This window comes from Oncorhynchus tshawytscha, linkage group LG16 (genome assembly GCF_018296145.1).
Source record: "Oncorhynchus tshawytscha isolate Ot180627B linkage group LG16, Otsh_v2.0, whole genome shotgun sequence".
NCBI classification, from domain to species: Eukaryota; Metazoa; Chordata; class Actinopteri; order Salmoniformes; family Salmonidae; genus Oncorhynchus; species Oncorhynchus tshawytscha.
In genome coordinates this window covers 89,422,480-89,434,429 of record NC_056444.1, presented here as the reverse complement: position 1 = coordinate 89,434,429, position 11,950 = coordinate 89,422,480, and positions in this window count along the sequence as shown.

Here is an 11,950-nt window from a genome sequence, read left to right as displayed (position 1 = left end):
TGCATGAAACGGGAATCGTGGCAATATCCTGCCCTGTTCTGGGTTACTTTGAGAGGATCACTATGTTGTTTCACAGACCTAAAGGAGGCAAAGAAGTGTCATGGACATCAATGAGCCCGAACAAATTGAGAAGATCTTCATGGTGTCAGTGGTCAATCATGGATGGACTAATATTTTTCTCTAGGGTGATATAACCCCCCATGTTGTGAGTAACAGTCTCATTGAGTGTTTATGCTACAAATCCTGACTATAATTTATCTTTTGAGTTTACAGATGACATCATTATTGTACTAGATTAAGCAGGATTATAGTCCAAACATATCATTCTGTATTATGGTTATAGTGGGGATAAACATATATATGTTATCTTAAGTTTTTACTCAAATAACAGCAAAAGTGGGTCAATATTGGCCACAACGGGCGTGTTGGGGCCATGCGTGACGGGTACAACTGTTAAGGGAATTTTCATCTATAATGACTAATTATGTATACATTTCAATCAGGATGAATTAAAAGACTTATGTTACTGTACATGATGAATTTTCTCTGTTGCTCTCAGTATTGAATATAATGTAGTCAGGAGTTTAGTACAATGACGGTCTGTTCCTTTGTACAAATGAATGAACTATCTCCAGATGGCAGGGACGGACTATCTCCAGACTGTCTAGAATGCTAATCTACACTGACTGACCTTGGCTCCAGGCGAGGAGGGAAGGCTTGAGATCTATAGAGCCTTTCTACCAGTGTCAAGAAGAGACGGAACATTTAGAAAACGCTGACGTCATTTTCAGTTTATAACCTGTGGAAAAATGTGTATGAACTGAGTACTCTCTTGAATTAAACGCTGTTACCTGACTTTTAAGACCGGGGCTCTGTCCATTCTTATAAAATATAGGGTCTTACAAACCCTTCGAATGCATTGACAGAGTGTTTGATTTTGATTGGGAAATAAAACAGGAATTTAGAATTCCGTCAACAACAACCCAAAGTGTTAGTCAGCTTATTTTATTTTATCATTATTATGACCTATACTGGTCTCCTTTTTGTGTTTGACCTCAGTTTACATTCCTGTCTTTTGGAATTAGACGGTTAATATATCAGTCTACACGAGAAAGGTAATCTCTTCTCTTTGCGAGAATAATGATCAGCCTGTCTTTACAGTATGTTCAATGTTTTTGGTTGATCTATGCCATCTCTATGATATATATGGCACACTGTTAATTCACGCATCAACTACTTTCTGATCTCACACTCTCTCATAGATAAAGTGGGTGCAACGTGGGCACAATAGCTATGACAGGTTTCACACCCATTGATCTGAATGTAGGAGAAGAAAGAGAAAAATGTCAACGTTGGTGAATGAACACCAGCTTCTTACAAGACAAGGCTTTTGTAAATTCCTTAAAACATTATGATATTCTTGAAAAGAAAAACAATAGCGCAACCGGGTACATGTCTGGGAAGCTTTTAAAGCTTCCATACAAGGAGTGATGATACAACGATCAGCTACTATTAAGAAATTAGATAAACTAAAAATTGATAAACTTGAACAGAGCTCAAAATGCTGGAGAGGGAATATTGGTCCAACAACATTTCTCTGGAAAATCTGACAAAAACCAAATATGAGCTGAATACTTTATTCATTAAAAAAGCTGAATATTCCCTGTACAGGCTGAAGCAGAGATGGTACGAATCAGGTGAAAAGGTAGGAAAACTGCCAGTCAATTGAAATCTAGAGAAACAAATCGGCAAGAAAGTGGAATCAGAAATAAGACAGGCAAGCTGATTACTTCAGATGGTCCTTTAGATATGCAGAAAGCAGAGGAATTCTTTCAGAATCTGAACCTTCCTAAACTAACAGAGGAATTCTTTCAGAATCTGAACCTTCCTAAACTAACAGAGGAAATCTTTCAGAATCTGAACCTTCCTAAACTAACAGAGGAAATCTTTCAGAATCTGAACCTTCCTAAACTAACAGAGGAAATCTTTCAGAATCTGAACCTTCCTAAACTAACAGAGGAATTATTTCAGAATCTGAACCTTCCTAAACTAACCGAGGAAGACAGGAATTGGCTTGACCGCCCTATTACTTTGGAGGAATTGACAGAAACTATAAGACAAGCACCCAGTGTTAAAACTCCAGGGTTGGATGGGATACCCAGTGATTTTGCAGAGCAGCTTAGCCCTGAGATATTGAAATCATTTAACACCTCGATCGACACAGGTGAGCTCCCACCTTCTATGAGTGATGCAGTAATCACCATAATGTTAAGTTTTGTTAATGTTAATGTTTACAAAACTTCTGGCCATGAGGGTGAATCAAACCATTAAGAAAATCATTAAATCCAGATCAAGTGGGATTTGTGGAAGGCAGCTTCATCTGATAATCTTAGACTCCTGCATGTCATCTGGAAGGCTACAGAGTTGGATACGTCAGTGGCAGCCTTATCCCTAGACGCAGAGAAAGCCTTTGATAGGGTGGGCTGGGACTATCTGCATTATACTTTAAATACATTTGGATTTGGACAGGGCTTTCAGAATATTATTAAACTTATTGACAACAACCCCAAATCCGTAGTAGTCACTAATGGACCATGATCATCTCCATTTTCAGTAGTACGAGGCACGAACCAAGGTCTCTCGCCCCTCCTATTTATTATAGCATTAGAACCATTAGCCGAAGCCATTAGGCTACATCAGTCAATCAAAGGAGTTAATTCCCGAGGTAGGGATATTGAACTACTGCTTTATGCAGATAACATATTACTACTCATATCAGACTCCCTTACCTTTCCTTACCACCTTTACTGGACCTTGGAAATACATTCTCAGAGATAAAAAAAATAAAAATAAATCACCTTTTTTTAACCAGGTAGGCCAGTTGAGAACAAGTTCTTATTTACAACTGCGACCCGGCAAAGATAAAGCAAAGCAGTGCGACAGAAACAACAACAAAGAGTTACACATGGAGTAAACAAGCGTACAATAGAAAAAAGTCTTTATACAGTGTGTGCAAATGGCATGAGGAGGTGAGGCAATAAATAGGCCATAGGAGCGAATAATTACAATTTAGCAGATTAACACTGGAGTGATAGATGAGCAGATGATGATGAGCAGATGATGGTGTGTAAGTAGTGATACTGGTGTGCAAAAGAGCAGCAAAGTAAATAAAAACAATATGGGGATGAGGTAGGTAGATTGGGTGGGCTATTTACAGATGGACTATGTACAGCTGCAGTGATCGGTATCAGATATCAGGCTGTAAAGTTAACTGGACCAAATCTGAAGTAGTGCCCCTGTCAAAACATTGTCTGAGAAATGACCTCAGCTGGAGGTTTTCAATGGTAAACTTGAGGTATTTTGGGGATCACTTTAAATCCTGGTCTAGAGAACATGATTTCTGAAAACCTTGACCCACTATTGAACAAAATTCAACTCCAGTTTAAGAGCTGGGATAAACTACAAATTTCATTATAGGATACAGATTATAAAGATGGTCCTAAACTGAATTACGTCATCAGCATATACCACTTTTAGTTCCATAGACAAAATTATTACTGAGTTTGTTTAGGCCGGTAAAAAGGGAAGGATGAAACTAGTGCGATTACAGGCAAGGACTAAGAACGGAGGATTAAAGCTCCCGAACATGCAATTATGTCAGGAAGCCTTTGTAGCTGCCCAAATAGGCTCTTTACTGAGAACTCTAATAGGCCAATTTGGGTGGAGGAACTTAATGCCCCATTTGGAGCATCAGATTATTTGAGTCAACAAAAGGTGGGACATCCAATAATGTCCCATACTAAAAATATATGGAGCCAGATTCATAAGAGAGAGATCTTCACCTTTCTTGGTAACCTCTGCTTCGTTATGGAACCACCATATATTGAAAATAGATTGAAAATAGAGGGACACATGGTTTTCTGGAAAGATTGGTATAGAAATGGAATAAAGAAAATTGGTGGTCTGTGTCAAGAAAACACTTTAACCTCATTTGAAGAACTAAGGTCCAAGTAGAATTTACAGAATTTTGGAGCTATCTCCAGTTTAGAGATTGTATGTAAGGTATGCTGGCATGCTGTTAATTAACTTCTGGGCCACATCCTGACTGGTGGCAGCCCATTCTTGCATAATCAATGCTTGGAGTTTGTCAGAATTTGTGGGGTTTTGTTTGTCCACCTGCCTTTTGAGGATTGACCAGAAGTTCTCAATGGGATTAAGGTCGGGGGAGTTTCCTGAACATGGACCCGAGCCACTTAGTTATCACTTTTTCCTTATGGCAAGGTGCTCCGCCATGATGGAAAAGATGGCATAGCAATCAGACGTATTTTGTCTTAGTCTTGTCATGTCCCGTGTACATATCTTGTTATATATTTATTATCTTAATTTTTTTTTTCTTCGCATATATTTTTCAAATATTTTTCTTAATCTCAACTTCAACATACTCTCCTGCAACCCGCCTCACCCAATGTGGTATGGATCTGCTTTTTCTTTACCTCAGAACCGGAACCCCCAGCTAACAAACTACTAGCTAGTAGTCAGCTAGCCACTGCTAGCGGTCATCAGCTAACCTTTAGCTAGGACAACTCCTGCCAGTCTGTACAGCGCGTTTCAACCCAGATCTTATCGGACTCCTTTTTCTCCATATCACCGGATTCCTAACGAAAGATCTGAACCTCTTCACCTGGATCACCGCTAGTTAGCTGCTATCCGATTGGCTTCTCCTGGCTAACGTCCCTGTCCCGAAGCAAGCCCCAATTAGCCTTGAGCTAGCCTATGCTAGGCCCATCTCTCGACTAGCTGAAGAGGACCATCAGCCACTCCTTGGGCTACAATACCTATTTTGCCAATTGGCCTTTACCCCTTTATTGCCGATAAGGAGTCCCGCAGATCCATCACGACTGGACTACCGACGTAATCCATCCGAGGGGGATTTTCCACTGGCTCCTTTGTCGCGACATCACCTGACTGCCCATCTGCTAGCCTGCTAGCTGCGGCCCGCTAGCTATCCAGAGCATACCGGACTGTTAGCTGAAGTGGTCCATCAGTCAATTTCTTGGGCTGCTATTCCTATTTTGACAATTGGCCTGGACCCTTTTACTACACGGACACCTGCTGATCCATCACGACTGGTCTGCCGATGTAACCGCATGAGGGGGCTACAACAGACTTCTTCCGTCACGATGTCCCTCTAAGGCCCTTCTCCTAGCCTGCTATCCCCGGCCCGCTAGCTGTCTGAATCGCCGTGTTTCCAGCCCGTCCAGCGACTCATTGGACCCAATGATCACTTGGCTATGCATGCCTCTCCCTCATATCAATATGCCTTGTTCATTGCTGTTTTGGTTAGTGATTATTGTCTTATTTCACTGTAGAGCCTCCAGCCCTGCTCAATATGCCTTAGCTAACCCTCTTGTCCCACTCACCACACATGCGGTGACCTCACCTGGTATGATTGTCTCTAGAGACAATGCCTCTCTCATCGTCACTCAATGCATAGGTTTACCTCCACTGTATTTACATCCTACCATACCTTTGTCTGTACATTATGCATTGAATCTATTCTACCGTGCCCAGAAACCTGCCCCTTTTACTCTACCCCGAACGTACTACAAGACCAGTTCTTATAGCCCTTATCCTACTCCTCCTCTTCTCCTCTGGTGATGTAGAGTTTAATCCAGGCCCTGTAGTGCCTAGCTCCACTCCCATTCCCCAGGCCCTCTCATTTGTTGACTTCTGTAATCGTAACAGCCTTGGATTCATGCATGTTATTAGAAGCCTCCTGCCTAAGTTTGTTTTATTCACTGCTTTAGCACACTCTGCCAACCCGGATGTCCTAGCCGTGTCTGAATCCTAGCTTAGGAAGGCCACCAAAAACCCAGAAATGTCCATCCCTAACTATAACATTTTCCGACAAGATAGAACTACCAAAGGGGGCGGAGTTGCAATCTACTTCAGAGATAGCCTGCAGAGTTCTGTCTTACTATCCAGGTCTGTGCCCAAACCATTTGAACTTCTACTTTTAAAAATCCACCTTTCCAGAAACAGGTCTCCCACCGTTGCCGCTTGCTATAGACCACCCTCTGCCCCCAGCTGTGCCTTGGACACCATATGTGAATTGATTGCCCCTCATCTCTCATCAGAGCTCGTGCTGTTAGGTGACCTAAACTGGGACATGCTTAGCACCCAGGCCATCCTACAATCTAAGTGTGATGCCCTCAATCTCACACAAATTATCAATGAATCTACCAGGTACAAACCCAAATTGGTACACACAGGCACCCTCATAGATATCAATCTAACCAACCTGCACTCCAAATACACCTGCACTCGAATCACAGCGATCACTGCCTCATTGCTTGCGACTTTTCAGGGAAGTTGGGAACCAATGTACACAGGCAGTTAGGAAAGCAAAAGGCTAGCTTTTTCAAACAGAAATTTGCATCCTGCAGCATGAACTCCAAAAAGTTCTGGGACACAGTCAAATCCATGGAGAATAAGAGTACCACCCTACTAGCTGCACTGAGGCTAGGAAACACTGTCACCACAGATAAATCCACTATAATTGAGAATTTCAATAAGCATTGTTCTACGGCTGGCCATGCTTTACACCTAGCCACCCCTACCCTGGTCAACACCCCTGCACCTTCCACAGTAACTCGCCCAAGCCTCCCCATTTCTCCTTCACCCAAATCCAGATAGCTGATGTTCTGAAAGAGCTGTACAATCTGGACCCCTACAAATCAGCAGGGATAGACAATCTGAACCCTCTCTTTCGAAATTGTTGTAACCCCTTTTACTAGGTTGTTCCATCTCTCGTATCGTCTGAGATCCCCAAAGATTGGAAAGCTGCTGCGGTCATCCTCTTCAAAGGGGGAAACACTCTAGACACAAACTGCTACATACCTATATCTATCCTACCCTGCCTTTCTAAGGTCTTCAAACGCAAAGTTAACAAATGGATCACCGACCATTTTGAATCCCACCGTACCTTCTCCGCTATGCAATCTGGTTTCTGAGCTGGTATTGGGTGCACCTCAGCCACGCTCAAGGTCCTAAACGATATCATAACTGCCATCAATCAGATACAATGCTGTGCAGCTGTATTCATCGACCTGGCCAAGGCTTTCGACTCTGTCAATCACCACATTCATATCGGCAGACTCAACAACCTTAGTTTCTCAAATGACTGCCTTACCTGGTTCACCAACTACTTCTCAGACAGAGTTCAGTGTGTCAAATCGGAGGGCCTGTTGTCCGGACTTCTGGCAGTCTCTATGGGGGTGACACAGGGTTCAATTCTCGGGCCGACTCTTTTCTCTGTATACAACAATAATGTCGTTCTTGCTGCAAGTGATTCTCTGATCCACCTCTATGCAGACGACACCATTCTGTATACTTCTGGCCTTTCTTTGGACACTGTGTTAACTAACCTCCAGACGAGCTTCAATGCAATTCAACTCTCCTTCCATGGCCTCCAACTGCTCTTAAATGCAAGTAAAAAATGCTCTTCAACCGATCGCTGCCCGCACCTGCTCGCCCGTCCAGCATCACTACTCTGGACGATTCTGACTTAGAATATGTGGATAACTACAAATACCTAGGTGTCTGGTTAGACTGTAAACTCTCCTTCCAGACTCACATTAAGCATCTCCAATCCAAAATCAAATATAGAATCAGCTTCCTATTTTGGAACAAAGCATCCTTCACTCATGCTGCCAAACATACCCTCGTAAAACTGGCTATCCTGCCGATCCTTGACTTCGGCGATGTCATTTACAAAATAGTCTCAGCAAATTGGATGCAGTCTATCACAGTGCCATCTGTTTTGTCACCAAAGCCCCATATACTACCCACCATTGCGACCTGTATACTCTCATTGGCTGGACCCCACTTCATACTCGTCGTCAAACCCACTGGCTCCAGGTCATCTATAAGTCTTAGCTAGGTAAAGCCTCGCCTTATCTCAGCTCACTGGTCACCAGAGCAGCACCCACCCGTAGCACGTGCTCCAGCAGGTATATTTCACTGGTCACCACCAAAACCAATTCCTCCTTTGGCCGCCTTTCCTTCAAGTTCTCTGCTGCCAATGACTGGAACGAATTGCAAAAATCACTGAAGCTGGAGACCCATATCTCCCTCACTAACTTTAAGCACCAGCTGTCAGAGCAGCTCACATATCACTGCACCTGTACATAACCCATCTGTAAATAGCGCATCCAACTGCATCATCCCCATACTGTTGTTTATCATGTATTGATTTTTTGCTCCTTTGCACCCCAGTATCTCTACTTGCATATTTATCTTTTGCACATCTCTCACTCCAGTAATTGCTAAATTGTAATTATTTTGCCACTATGGCCTATTTATTGCCTCCCTCCCTTATCTTACCTAACTTGCACACACTGTATACTTTTTCTCTTTTGTGTTATTAACTGTATGTTTTTATTTAATTTATTATTTATTTCCCCTTTTTTTAACCAGGTAGGCTAGTTGAGAACAAGTTCTCATTTACAACTGCGACCTGGCCAAGATATAGCAAAGCAGTTCGACACATACAACAAGTTACACATGGAATAAACAAACATACAGTAGGAAAAAAAGTATATATACAGTGTGTGCAAATGAATAATGAAATACAGTCTGGGGATGAGGTAGTTGGATGGTTTTCCCTTTTGTTGAAATAGTCGTTATGGGGAGGGGGGTTGTGGGTGAAAAATTCGCAACTTTGTTTCTTTCTTCTTCTTTTTTTAACCTCTTTTTCTCCCCAATTTCATGGTATCCAATTGGTAGTTACAGTCTTGTCTCATCGCTTCAAGTCAATAAAAAGTGAAACACAGTGATTTTGTCTTGTCCTGAGCATGTAAAATATCACCTACAACGTTACAACGTACAACAGTAATTGTACTATGCTTGGCTCTAAAACCTGACTGGAATTGAGATAAAACTGAGTTATTATGAAGAAAGTCTTTGAACTGTGAGTTCACCAAGTTTTCCAAAACATTTGCCAGTGCAGAGTTTAGAAATGGGCCGATAGTTATCCAACTGGGACGGATCTCCACCCTTATGTAAAGGCGTGAAATAGGCTGCTTTCCAGACTTTTGGAACAGTATTACTCGCCAATTAAAAATGTGAGAGGGGCAGCAATGAACCAATTTTTTTGGTTTAAATAAGGGTTTAATTCATCCGGGCCTTCCGCTTTATTAATATCAATAGATTTGAGTGCCTTTACAACTTCTGAAATCTCAATCTCTGTAAAATGAAATAGATGAACCATAGGCCAGTATGCGGCAGTTTCATTCACAGCCTCATTCGAAATGTTAGGAAGGAGTTCATTATCAAATAATTACAAATCTTTAGCAAAATGCTCATTAAACATGTCAAGCAGTTTATACTTGTCAGTCACATCCATTTAATTTGAGGTCAATTTCAACAGAAACCAGAGGAGTTTGTGTTAGCATTCATAGATTTAATGGTTTTCCATAATTTCGTTGGGTTATTGTGGTTAGCCTCTGTAACTGTCAAGGATTTCCTCCTCTTCTTCCGAAGAGGAGAGACGAAAAGGATCAGAGGACCAATATGCGGCGTGGTAAGTGTCCATGGTTCTTTTAATACGTAAACGTACACATGAACAACTGATTACAAAAACAAGAAATGTGTGAAACCCTAAACAGTCCTATCTGGTGCAAAGACAGAGACAGGAACAAACACCCACAAACACACAGTGAAACCCAGGCTACCTAAGTATGATTCTCAATCAGAGACAACTAATGACACCTGCCTCTGATTGAGAACCATACTAGGCCGAAACATAGAAATACCCAAATTATAGAAAAACAAACAGACTGCCCACCCAACTCACGCCCTGACCATACTAAATAAATACAAAACAAAGGAAATAAAGGTCAGAACGTGACAGTAACAGAAACTAGATTTGCATTTCCGTATTAACAAGATGCACTTATTTCTCAGTGCCCTGAATAACTGCCGTTCAGTCTGGGAATTACCCTTTCTGGCTTTGGCCCATTGTGTATTTCTGGATCAAATCAGATAATTCCCCCGTAAACCAGGGATTGTCTCTACCTCTTACCCGGTACTTTTTGAGAGGGGCATCATAGATAGTAGAAAACAGAATGAAAATAGGAGAATGCCTCTTCGATACCTGGAATAAGGGCACTCCTATCCCAGTTGCATAAAGTTCATGCAGGAATGTCTGCTCACAGAACTGCCTAAAATTCTGTTTGACTATTGGTGGATTTGACATTTTGAACATTGAGATATTAAAGACATGATAGATCAGACACATAGTATATTAAGGAGTGAAAGAGACTGGGTCTCTGTAGAAAGACAGATAGCTGCGGAATGTGTTGGGTGACAAGAGGAGAGCAACGTGTTGATACAGGGGAGACAGATGGACATCTGTGGATTAGGTGAAGGAGGGGTTGAGGTCAGGAGGTGAGGACAGATTCTCTTAAGGGAGTAATAAATGTTTATAAATAAGGGCTTACTCGCTTCCTGTAAAACCATAAAATGTAAGGATTGGAGAGAAGGAGGAGTGTCTTAAGAGGGATATATATATCTGGATGGGAGAAATGTTTAGTTGTCTGAATTACAGCTGTACAGAACCTTTGGAAAGAATTAAACTTGGTTAAAGCTTCTCCAGTGTCCTTGAGTTATTTACTCTGAAAAATAAGAATGAACCGAGAGGGCACTTTGGGGATTTTGGTGTCTCTAATGCAAGCAACTGCACAATCATCACTTTAATCACTTAAAACACAAACCGCTGACTATCTATGCGGATTTTTAGTTAGAATAACATCAATAAGTGTTGACTTTTGGATTGAGTCTTGTGACTGCATTTATAATTTGAGTCAAATTCATTGTATTGCACAGTCCTCATATGGCCTCGGAGTTTGGAGATAACCAGTGCCAGTTGAAATCGCCCATAAGGTGTAGACCGACATTGTAAAAAAGAATTTGTTCTTAACTGACTTGCCTAATTAAATAAAGGTTACACTTTTAAAAAGTAAAACAATTACGACCATGCCAATTTTCCACGCGTCAGTTCAGCCAGAGAATCCAGGGTTTCTACTGTTGCAGATGGAGGTCTATAACATCCTATCAAATCTAGTTTCACAGCTTTCAATAAATCAAATCAAATCAAATTTTCTTTGTCACATACACATGGTTAGCAGATGTTAATGCGAGTGTAGCGAAATGCTTGTGCTTCTAGTTCCGACAATGCAGTAATAATCAACAAGTAATCTAACTAACAATTTCAAAACTACTGTCTTATACACAGTGTAAGGGGATAAAGAATATGTACATAAAGATATATGAATGAGTGATGGTACAGAGCAGCATAGGCAAGATACAGTAGATGGTATCGAGTACAGTATATACATATGAGATGAGTATGTAAGTTAGACTTCCGGCGCCGACAGAGATGGCCGCCTCGCTTCGTGTTCCTAGGAAACTATGCAGTGTTTTGTTTTTTTACGTGTTATTTCTTACATTAGTACCCCAGGTCATCTTAGGTTTCATTACATACAGTCGAGAAGAACTACTGAATATAAGATCAGCGTCAACTCACCATCAGTACGACCAAGAATATGTTTTTCGCGACACGGATCCTGTGTTCTGCCTTTCAACCGGGACAACAGAATGGATCCTATGCGGCGACCCAAAAAAACGACTCCGAAAAAGAGGGAAACGAGGCGGTCTTCTGGTCAGACTCCGGAGACGGGCACATCGTGCACCACTCCCTAGCATTCTTCTCGCCAATGTCCAGTCTCTTGACAACAAGGTTGATGAAATCCGAGCAAGGGTAGCATTCCAGAGGGACATCAGAGACTGTAACGTTCTTTGCTTCACGGAAACATGGCTCACTGGAGAGACGCTATCCGAGGCGGTGCAGCCAGCGGGTTTCTCCACGCATCGCGCCGACAGAAACAAA